This window comes from Nicotiana tomentosiformis, chromosome 1 (assembly GCF_000390325.3).
Source record: "Nicotiana tomentosiformis chromosome 1, ASM39032v3, whole genome shotgun sequence".
In the NCBI taxonomy this organism is placed as follows: Eukaryota; Viridiplantae; Streptophyta; class Magnoliopsida; order Solanales; family Solanaceae; genus Nicotiana; species Nicotiana tomentosiformis.
The window spans coordinates 51,374,557-51,387,491 of record NC_090812.1 but is presented as its reverse complement, the minus strand read 5'-3'; positions in this window follow the sequence as shown (position 1 = coordinate 51,387,491).

Genomic DNA, 12,935 nt, shown 5'->3' with positions numbered 1-12,935 from the left:
AGCATGCTGCACATAATTCACATAAACAATTAAGACACGTAGACATGCTGTATTAGACTAAACATGATAGCTACTCATATTGGAATAACTCAATTAAGAATGAAAATAGATTAGTATTCATTAAAATGGTATAACTCAAAATAACAGGAAAACATGTTTCTGCTCGGCAAGAAAATCGGGTTTTTCCACAACTAGCCCGTGTACGTACTCGTCACCGCACGTACACGGCGCTCACATAGCATAATAGTTCCAAATTTTAAGGGGATTTCCCCCACGTAAAGTTAGGCAAGCCACTTACCTCGAATTAAGTTCAATCAATCGGTCACAATATTTTTCCCATGAATATCCGGCTTCAAATGGCCCAAATCTAGCCAAAAGCAATTACATAACATAAATGCGACAATAATAGACTCATCTAATTAACGAAATCAACATTTTAACAAAAATTTCGAAATTAACTCAAAATTGCCCGTGGGGCCCACATCTCGGAATCCGACAAAAGTTATAGAATATGAACGCTCATCCAACCACGAGTCCAACCATATAAATTTCACCAAAATCCGATATCAACTTGAACCTCAAATCTTCAATTAAAGTCTATGAAGATTTCTACTATTTTCAACCCAATCTTTACCCATTTGAACTTAAAAATCTTTCCACAACCTTATTGGTATGTATACATAATACTCTTACACCCAAGAATCATACTATTAATCACCCATCTTTACTCCAACCCAAAATTAAAGAATTGGGGAAAGAAATTCTTACCTCTATGAAGCCCTAGCAAGATCCTTGTGAAATCTTCAAACCTTGAACAAGAATTGATGGATAAATCACTAAGTCTTCACTTTCTCTCTCTAAAATTCTCTCACCTCTCTCTAAAATATCAGATTTTGGCTCAAAAATGAGCTTCAAGGGCTATAAATCGAACTTGGGTCGGGTAAAAAATTAGAAAGAATGGAAGCTCCGACGCAGTTATGCGGTCGCATATGCGATCGCATAACAAGTATGCGGTCCGCATACCAACCGCATAATTTGGCCTCCAAAGCTGGGCGTTACTGACATGTTCTGCGGTCATTATGCGGTCTGCATACTTGTTCTGCGGTCGCATAATGGACCGCAAAACAGGTCTGCGGTCGCATAGTGCACCAAAGATTTTCCTCAAATCTTGCCCTCCTCCTGCTCCACTTTGCGACCATTATTCGGTCCGCAGAATGATTATGCGACTGCATAGTGGTCGCAGAAATGACCATTTTCCGACAAAATTTTCCTTTACACTTCGGTGCATTTTTCTACAATCTCTGTACTAATTGATCTACCTCGGCACCACCAAACCTTAATTTTCTTAGCAAATTTTCTCCGAGGTCGTTACACATAAGTTAACATCCGGTCAACCTTTTCAACTTAAATTCTAAACCTTGAAACTAAGCGCTCCAAATCATTTCAAAACCTCATCGAACTCAAACCAATTTCCCCGGCAAGCCAAATATCAACAGAAATTCACAATTTGAGTAGTAAATGGGGGAACGAGATTGAAATAGTCAAAACGACCGACCGGATCGTTACAATTAAAGCAATTTAAGTAAGAAAAAATCTAAATCTTATACATTCCCTAATAACTGGTAGTACAAATCACGAGCTTCTAATAATAGAGTATATAAAGCTAGTATGAAGTAAATACATCATGTGTTTGAAAAGTACATGTACAGAGTTTTATGAATCTAAGGCTACCATGAACAAGAGGCAGCTACAGCCGGAGTGCAGGTACATCTTCAGATCCAGCTCCCAACGAACACAACGACATCAACAGCCAATATCTGCACGCAAAGTGCAGAAGTATAGTATGAGTACAACCGACCCCATGTACTAAATAAGTAACAAACCTAACCTTAGGTTGAAAGTAGTGACGAGCTTGTACCAAGGTCGGGTCCAACACCAATAACCAACAACCGTTCATAACGACATAAAGCAAGTAATACAAGAAGTAACTCAGAGATAAATTACTCAACAAAATCATGATTTCTAAAAATAGTTTTGCCTTCCAAGTACATCAGTGAAAACCCAAATCGTTTACCGAAATTGCCAAAAATATGAATAAGTTCGAAAACAGCAATTCTCCAAAAAATCCTTTCAATAATAATTAAGATGTTTCATTTTCTTTCCAGATAGCCAATGTAAAACAGATGCATCACTATGCCCATATGTCAACATGTGTGAGAAGTCATGAATGACGTGATACGGTACAACATGAAGAAAATACATCTTTATGTCTGTATGCCATGTGTGCATGTCAATGCAATGTATCTCAAAAATGAACTTATGTATTCACATTCTCAGAGTACTCAATCTCACTTTCTCACACATTACACTCATCATGCTCAATCACTCGATACTTTATATGGCCAATCCGGCCCAGGGAAGATCCATCCCGGAATATACACATCAACTGATCATCAGTCACTCAGTACCGAGTAGGTCCAATCCAGTCCGTGGAGAAGATCTATCTTCGGGTATATAATACTTCGGACAAGATCCATATCCAAGGAAGATCCATCCCTCAATAATAACAACCGCGCTCACTGGGGGTGTGTGGAGATTTCGGAGGGGCTCCTTCAGCCCAAGCGCTATCATAAATTATTATAACCACTCCGGCGTGCAGTCCGATCCCATAAATGTCACTCATAATCAGGCACTCGGCCTCACTCAGTCATCAATCTCTCTAGTCTCTCTCTCACGGGCTCACAGTGTCATGAAACTATCCCGATAATGATGATATAATGTATCAATAAATACTAACAGAGACTGATATATGATATGCATATAAATGCATATGACTGAGTATGCAATGCAATGAAAGCAAATAACTCAACAACAGATCAGTGGGTCTCAACAGAATAAACATGTAGCCTAGACATGGCTTCTAACATGAGTCACAACTTGATAACTCTAGTACGTAGAGATTTCATGATTTCAGATAAGTTCAGGTAACTACACAGTACCACAGAAATAACGGAATCACAGTTCACACGGTGCATGCCCACACGCCCATCACCTAGCATGTGCGTCACCTCAACACCAGACACATAACACGTATATTCAGGATTCATACCCTTAGCTCCAAGATTAGAAGAGTTACTTACCTCAACAAGACGATCCCAACGTCGAGCAAGCTAATCAATACTCAGGAAATTCCATTCCGCGCGTATCCACCTCTGAATGCCTTCTTGTCTCCTCAATTCAATGCCAATGATCCGAAACTGAAATTCACCCCTTAATGATACTACAACGATCTACTATACTAAGCAACTTCAATCTACAATATCAACATCCATTGGGACCAACATTAGTAACCAATTCCATAATTTAGGCCATTTAAATAATTTACCAACACCTAGTGGGCATACATTTATACATTTTTTAACCGTAGAATTAGTTCTTTCAACTACCATCATTTACCAATAATTCATCCCACCATCATTCTTTAACAACTTATAATACTAACATCACATGTGTGTCCAACCATTCTCACCCAACCAACAAAATTCCATCAAATAATCACCTTTCAATCTCTACAATGGTTATGTATTTAAATTGGGAACTTATGGCTTCCAATCACCTTACCATGAGTTCCTATACTTAATTCATATTCATATTCCCGTAATATATTCATACATGTATGTCTAAGGGTGTAGGATTACCTTTTGGAAGAAATCTTGCAAAACCCTCCTTTGAGTTCTTGAAGGAATTTGTTGAAGATCTATATATTTTATATGTAGATTTCATCAATACTAGTGTAGAAATGATGGAATTTCACACCAAAATAATGGGGATTGCTTACCTTGAAGAAGATGGGAGTTGGTGGTCTTGAGAGAGTGGAGAAGAGCTCCAAAATTCGTCCAAATGAAATGGAAAAAATAAACCCCGAAATTGTATTGTAATTATAGGCCCAGATTTCTGGGTTTCAGATGCTGCCCTGGATGCTTTGCATCCCCACTTCACTCCTTTTTGAAGTTCGGATGCGGACTTGGATGCTATGGCAGCACTTCACTGCCAGCCTTTCTTTCGGAAGCCCTCCGCTAGCCTTTGGTAATTTGGTCATCACTTGTTGTAGGAATGTCCAAATGACAAACGGTTTGATGCGTTAGATACTAGACTCGAAGTCCTTTAATTTTATAGGTTATCCATCATATAACTCCTTATATATATATATATAGATATACCCGTCCAAAATTGGGTCTTGTGCATACTCATTTGGAACTTTAGTCTATCATGAAATTTTTAACTTGACTTGGACTTAGGGCTCTCCTTAGACCCCACATCACTTATAATATGCCTCGTACACTTATTATCATATCCAATTGATATACACTATATTAATAGTCCTTGTTTGCACACAAAATAATATAATGAGCACACATCAACTTTCTTAATAGCACTCAAGTACTTCGAAATTTTTTCGGGGTGTTACAGTACCCTTTTCTCAACCAACTATTCTGAGCAGCAACATGAAAATCAGGTCGTATATATGCAACTCATTCTTGACCAGAGGAAGATATACAAATGAAGGGCTAATCTCTGCAAGAGAAGAAGGCTGTCTAATTTGTCGTGAAACACTAAGATCTTATCTAAACTTATCTAACATGCAAATATATAAAAGCAAGTGATTATGAACTCGAAGGTCGATGTGATTACCTTTTCCTCCATAAAATTAACTGGTTAAACATGTATCCCTGATTATGTCTAAGTCCACCTTGTAAGTTGTATGTATGTGCACTAGGGCGAAAATGATTAAACATTAAACGACATACCGAATCATCTTCCATCAAATATTGTTTTGTGTATCTAGAAATATGAAGAGTCAAGTTTAAAAAGGTTACTTTGAGAACGTGAACATGTTAAATGCATGCATCACAATAATTACTCTAGGAATTTCAACGAATTGCTTTACAATTCCAAAGAAAATCTTTTAATTACTTTTATAGATATTTATTAATTAGAAGGCAAGTTTACTTTTTGGTACAAAAGCATTATAGGAGTATTTTTTTTAAGTGAAGGGTAAAAAAGTTATTTAACTTTTAATGGACATTTTAGTAATTTAATTTATACTAAAGGTCTTCATGTTTATAATATAGTACTAGTCTTTGTGCACGCGCGTTACGCGTATATCGCATATCGATCCATGTAGACTTTTTAAGTATCACATAAGTACCATATCAAAGCTAAGCATGCGAGTGAGGTATCAACAAAACTTAAAGAAAACATGCAAGTTCAAATGATGAAAGGTGATCTAATTTTAGTGACCTAATGTTGAACTTAAAATGATTGGAATATTTCTCTCTAAGGATTTGACAGGCATGAGACCATACTACAAAACACTGACTTCATGTCAATTTTGTGAAAATATCAGCTATAGCCTATCTGGCATTTGTAAATTGATTCCGGCGCTGCATGCCTATAGTTTAGAAAAACTATAAACTTACTGTTTTTGGCGATGTAGAACACTGAAAAACTCCTTTTTGGCCATATGGGAGGCCATTTCTTGGCTCATATATTGAAAATGCTGCTATGAAACCATACGTCATCTTGATGTAGAAGCTTGATAGTTCTTCAATTTTACCCATTGTACTTTTGTATTTCCAATTTGACGTGACAAAACTAACTGTTAGCCAGCTTTCTTTTTACTTCTCTGTGCACAACATGTACATGTTTGAAATTAGACACACTTGCTAGATTTTGGTTGCTTTAGTTCACATTTTTATTCTTATAAACAATATAATCTCTCCGGTGTACGAAATATATATCCCTTCATATGGTAAAATGGAGATTGTTGAAAAGCTTGCCGAATGGTGAGTTCATGTTAACTAATACAGACCAATATAGTAGTAGATGTGTGCTAACTAACGACTTAAAATTGTCATCATTGTTCTATTACTTCATTAATTGGTGTAGTATTTTTGTACTGAAGCACCCCACTAACTACAATAAAGAAAAGGTAAACAAAAAGTAAAAGAGAAACTGTGGTGACCCAAAATATCATCTTTAAATTTAATAAGTAATTCTGTATTCTAATACCTCGAAAAATATCATTTATTATTCCTCGACTTGCGCGCACAGTCCGTACAATTTTTCGGAAAGCTTTAAAAGGAAAATAGATTAAAATATAAAATAGAGCTTTAAAATTCAATTGAGTTGACTTTGGTCAGCATTTTGAGCAAACGGACCCGGATCGGTGTTTTGACAATTTTGATAGGTCCGAATCGTGATTTGGGACTTGGGCGTATGCCCGGACTCGAATTCCGAGGTCCCTAGCCCGAGATATAGAATTTTGATAAAAAATTAAAAGCTTGAAAGCTTAATAATTTTTAAGAAATTACTGATGTTGGATTTATTGACCCCGGGTCTGTATTTTAGTTTCGGAGCCCGGTATAGGTTCACTATAATATTTATGACTTGTCTGCCGAATTTGGTAAGAATTGGAGTTGATTTGACGTGATTCGGACATCCGGTTGTGAAAATATAAGTTTTAAAGTTTTCTTGAAAACTTCCTTTGATTTGATATCCGATTCGTAGTTCTAGGTGTTATTTTGGCGATTTGATCGAGCGAGCAAGTTCGTATGATATTTTAGGACTTGGGTGCATATTTGGTTTGGAGCCCCGAGGGCTCGGGTGAGTTTTGGATAGGCTACAGGATAATTTTGAACTTAGAAAATCTGGTTTTTGAGCTTCTGTTGTCATCTGGTGCATTGTGCTTAGCGATCACGAAGAGAAATTTTTAAGCCATGAGTTTTACTCTTCACGTTCGCGAAGATAGGCACGCGAACGCGAAATGCTAGCTCCCAGTGCACTGCGAACGCGAGCTCAAAGCTGCGACCGCGAAGAAGGAATGAGGCAGAAGCTGAAGCACCGAAATTGTGCTACGCGATCGCATAAACCTGTACGCGATCGCGTAAGGCTGAGAAATTATTCTCTGCGATCGCATGGCCTTATACGCGATCGCATAGTGTTAAACAAACCTGGGCAAATTTCGATCGCGAACGAATTTCCGTGATGGCGATGAATAAAAATCTGAAAAACAGAACTTAAGTTCTAGAAATGGGGTTTCGACCCATTTTCAACCATTTCCAATTTTTGAGCTCGGGTAAGGTGGTTCTTGGGAAATTTTCACGGAAAAATATTGGGGTAAGTTTTTTTTTATCCTATATTGATTATATTTCATGATTTCATTCTCATTTATATCATGAATCCGTGAATTTATGGAAGAAAAATTAGATTTTTATAAAATCTTCCAAAAACGAAAATTTAAGATTTGATGGCCCATTTGACATCAGAATTTGATAAATTTTGTATGGTTGGACTCGTATCTGAACGAGTGTTCGAATTTCGTAAGTTTTTCCAAAACTTGAGACATGGGTCCCACTGTCAAATATTTTAATGAATTTTGGATTTTTATCTGGAAAATTAGTAAATTCATATGGAATTAATTCCTATGATTCGTATTGAGTATGTTGAATTGTTTATGAATAGATTTGAAATATTTGGAGACAAATTTAAAAGGAAAAGTTGTGGTCGAGTAATTGATTGGAATTTGCAAAGCGAGGTAAGAGTCGTGGTTAACCTTGACTTGAGGGAATAGAACACTTAAACTATTTGTTATGTGAAATGCATGTGAACGACGTATAAGCGAGGTGACGAGTGTCTATACGCCATCAAATTAATTGTTTGTATAATTACTTGAAAAATTATAAATCGTTTTAAATCATTAATTAATTAATATAATAATTATTTCTCTCCTATTCTTTGTCAAATATTAATTCTTAAATTCCTGCATTAATTGTTACATGTTATTTGAATTATGTATCTTAATTGTTATTTGACATTTAGCATATTAAATATTAAATTGCCTATTTTCTCTCTGATTTCCATAATAATTTGCTATTTGTCATTGTTTGTTTCATAATTATTGTATGCTTGTTGTCTTATAATTTTATATTAATTGTTGCATTTATTGAAGAAATTTCTTTTATAAGAATTGATAAATGAATATATTGGAGGATCGGGTTGCACACCGCAACAGAATTGATTGAAATGGATATATTGGAGGATCGGGCTGCACGCCCAATAGACTTATTAAAAAGTCCATATTGGAGGATCGGGTTGCACGCCGCAACAGACTTATTAAAAGTCAATATTTGGGGGATCGGATTACACGCCGCAATAGACTTATTTAAAAGTCAGTATATATACAACAACAACAACAACAACAACCCAGTATAATCCCACTAGTGGGGTCTGGGGAGGGTAGTGTGTACGCAGACCTTACCCCTACCATGAGGTAGAGAGTCTGTTTCCAATAGACCCTCGGCATCCTTCCCTCCAAGAACTCCCCACCTTGCTCTTGGGGTGACTCGAACTCACAACCTCTTGGTTGGAAGTGGAGGTTGCTTACCATCAGAGCAACCCCTCTTGTCAAAAAGTCAATATATATACTTGATTAAAAATAATTATATGAGAGGATTGAAAATGAATATTGTGAGAGCGGGTTGCACGCTGCAATAGAATTGAAGGTGAATATATTGTGAGAGCGGGTTGTACGTTGTAACAGAATTGAATGTGAATATATTGTGAGAGCGGGTTGCACGCTGCAACAGAATTGATGGAAATAATAATTGGTTATGACTGCTGAATTGGCTTCAATTATTATAAATGAGTTACCTGATTTATTTTTATTATTGTTGTTGTTACTAATATTGCGTACAGGTAATGTAAGTGACCCGCCTTAGCCTCGTTACTACTTCATCGAGGTTAGGCTCAGCACTTACCAGTACATGGGGTCAGTTGTACTCATACTACACACTACACTTCTTGTACAGATTTTGGAGTTGGTCCCAGTGACGTACCATAGACTTGATCGGATTTTAGCTATTCAGAGGAGACTTGAGGTATAACTGCACGACGTCTGCAGTTCTGAAGTCCCCGTCTACTTTACTTTAGCTGTGTGTTTATTTTCAGACAGCTTTATTTTATTCAAGCCCTTATTTGTATTATTCTAGAAGCTCGTGCACTTGTGACACCAAATTCTGGGATGGTATTTAGACACTGTTATTTTTATGGATTACTCACTATATTCCAGACTTTACTTTAGCAATCGTTCTTTGTTATTAATAAATTTAAAAATTATTTAAAAATTGGTTAATATTATTCTAACGTTGGCTTGCCTAGCAAGTGAAATGGTAGGCGCCATCACGGTCCGAAGGTGGGAACTTCGGGTCGTGACAGTTGGTATCAGAGCACTAGGTTACATAGGTCTCACGAGTCACAAACAAGCTTAGTAGAGTCTGAAATATCGGTACGGAGACGTCTGTACTTATCTATCAGAGGCTATAAAGTTTGGGAACAATATCACTTCTTTCTTATTCTGTCGTGAGTATTTATTCCATCATTGATGATTGAATTATTCTCTCACAGATGGTGAGAACACGTAATACCTCTACCGATGGACAGGGACCATAGCCCTCGGTGGCAACTATGGCCAGGGGTAGAGGTCGAGGCCGAGGTCGTGCTAGAGGCAGAGGTAGAGCTCAGTCCAGAGCTCGAGCAGCTGCACATGTTATAAAACTTCAGGTGGATCTTCATGAGGAAGTTCCAATTCAGAATGTACCAGTTGGACCAGTTCAGGTCCCGGAAGGATTCATAGCCACTCCAGTACTTCAGGACACTCTAGTCCGTTTGGTAAGTCTTATGGAGGGCGTGGCCCAGAATGGTATATTTCCAGTGGCACCAGCCATCTCACGGGCTGGGGGAGGAGCACAAACTCCCACTACTCCCGCTCCGGAGCAGATGGCTCCCCAGAATCAGGCTCCAGCAGCCCTGCTAGTTGGGGTAGTTTAGCCAGTTGTTGCGGCACAAACCAGTGATAGGCCTACCATGTCTTTTGAGGCCTTATTGAGACTGGATAATTTTACTAAGCTCTTTCCAGTTCACTTCAGTGGTACACCTTCTGAGGAACCATATGATTATCTTGAATGCTGCCACGAGGTGCCACGGAACATGAGTATAGTTGAGACCAATGGGGTTGATTTTGCTGTATTTCAGATGACGGGTTCCGCCAAGAGGTGGTGGAGAGATTATACATTGACCAGACCAGTTGGATCGCCTACACTTACCTGGGTGCAGTTCTCACAACTATTTCTAGAGAATTTCCTTCCTATCACACTGAGAGAAGATTACCGCAGGCAATTTAAGCGTCTGCAGTAGGGCGGTATGACTGTTACTCAGTATGAGTCCCTTTTTGTGGATCTAGCCCGTCATGCTCTCCTTTTACTTCCTACCGAGGGAGAGAGAGTGAGGAGGTTTATTGAGGGACTCACTCACCCTATCAGACTTCAGATGGCCAAGGAGACCGGAAGTGAGATTTCTTTTCAGGCGGCTGCTAATGTCGCAAGGATGATCGAGATGGTTCTTACACATGAGAGAGGGCAGAGGTTTGATAAGAGGCCTCGTCAGTTTGGTGGTTTTGGTGGTGCCTCATCTGGAGGCAGGGGTAATTTTGGTAGGGGTCATCCTCCCAGATCGTTTCATTCAGCATTTTATGCATCTCCCGGTGCTTCAGGGAGTCACGGTCCTATTATGCCTTACTATGGACAGCCAGCATTTAGTGCACATTCAGCTCCTATCAGTGCACCGCCACTCCAGAGTTACTACAGTGGTTATCCGGCCCATTTGGGTCAGCTTCAGCTTCAGCAACCACGGCATCAGGATGGGTGTTATGAGTGTGGGAACATTGGTCACATCAGGAGGTATTGCCCTAGATTGGCGAGTAACAGATCTCGGTAAGATTCTTGTGCCATCATACCAGTATCGGTTGCTTCACCGCCTGCTCAACCAGCTAGAGGTAGGGGTCAGGCAGCTAGAGGTGGAGGTCAGGCCATTAGAGGTAGAGATCAGGCCATTAGAGGTGGAGATCAGACCGTTAGAAGTGGAGGACAGCCAGTTAGAGGCTGTCCCAGGGACGCAGTTCAGAGTGGTGGGGCCCAACCCCGATTTTATGCTTTTCCAGCTAGGCCTGAGACTGAGTCATCTGATGCTGTGATCACAGGTATTATTCCAGTTTTCCATAGAGATGCTTCAGTTCTATTTGATCCAGGATCTACTTATTCTTATATGTCCTCCTATTTTGCTTCATATTTGGTTGTGCCTTGTGATTCTCTGAGTGCTTCTGTGTGTGTATCTACACCGGTGGGAGACTATGTTGTAGTAGATCAAGTCTATGATTCGTGTGTGGTTACTATTAGTAATCTTGAAACTAGTGTGGATCTTCTACTTCTTGATATGGTAGATTTTGATGTCATTTTGGGTATGGATTGGATGTCCCCTTATCATGCTATATTGGATTGTCATGCCAAGACAGTGACCCTAGCTATGCCGGGGTTACCTCGGTTAGAGTGGAAAGGAACTCTTGGTCATTCTGCCAGCAGGGTTATTTCTTATATGAAAGCTCAGTGTATGGTAGAGAAATGGTGTCTAGCCTATTTGGCTTATATTCACATCCCAGTGTGTATGTTCCTTCTATGGACTTAGTACCAGTTGTTCGTGAATTTCTAGAAGTATTTCCTGTAAATTTGCTGGGGATGCCACCCGACAGAGATATTGACTTCTGTATTGATCTATCTTCGGGCACTCAGCCCATTTCTATTCCACCATATCGTATGGCCCCGCTAGAGTTGAAAGAATTGAAAGAGCAGTCACAAGACTTGCTTGATCAGGGATTCATTAGACCCAGTGTCTCGTCCTGGGGTGCACCAGTATTATTTGTAAAGAAGAAAGATGGCTCTATGCAGATGTGCATAGATTATCGGTAGTTGAACAAGGACACTATCAAAAACAAATATCTGCTGCCAAGAATTGATGACTTATTTGATCAGCTTCAGGGTGCCAAGGTATTTTCGAAGATTGATTTGAGGTCTGGTTACTATCAGTTGAAGATTAGGGCATCTGATGTCCCTAAAACAACTTTTTGGACTCGGTATGGGCATTACGAATTCCTAGTGATGTCATTTGAGTTGACAAATGCCCCAGCAACATTTATGGATTTGATGAATCGGGTGTTCAAGCCTTATTTGGATTCTTTTGTGGTTGTATTCATTGATGATATCTTGATTTACTCCAGCAGTCGAGAGGAGCATGAGCAGCATCTTCGAAGTGTGCTTCACACTTTGAAGAATAATCAGTTATATGCCAAGTTTTCAAAATGTGAGTTTTGGTTAGACTCAGTTACCTTTTTGGGCATGTTGTATTAGCAGAAGGCATAAAGGTGGATCTTAAGAAGATTGAGGTTGTTCAGAATTGGCCTACACCTATTTCAGTTACAGAGATCCGGAGTTTTCTGGGTTTAGCAGGTTATTATCGTTGGTTCATGGAAGGGTTTTCATCTATAGCAAACCCATTTACCAGACTGACCCAGAAATATGTCCCATTCAGATGGTCAGACGAGTGTGAGTTGAGTTTTCAGAAACTCAAGACTGCTTTGACTACGGCGCCAGTGTTGGTGTTACCCACAGGTTCAGGATCGTATACAGTATATTGTGATGCATCTCACATTGGGCTTGGTGCAGTATTAATGCAAGATGGCAGGATGATTGCATATGCGTTGCGGCAGTTGAAGGTTCATGAGAAGAATTATCCTGTTCATGACTTAGAACTGGCAGCCATTGTTCATGCGCTGAAGATTTGGAGGCATTACCTCTACGGTGTCTCGTGTGAGGTATTTACTGATCATCGTAGCCTTCAGTACCTGTTCAAACAAAAAAATCTTAATTCGAAGCAGAGAAGATGGTTGGAGTTGTTAAAAGACTATGATATCAGCATTTTGTATCACCCTAGAAAGGCCAATGTGGTGGTCGATGATTTGAGTAGAAAGGCTATGAGTATGGGCAGTC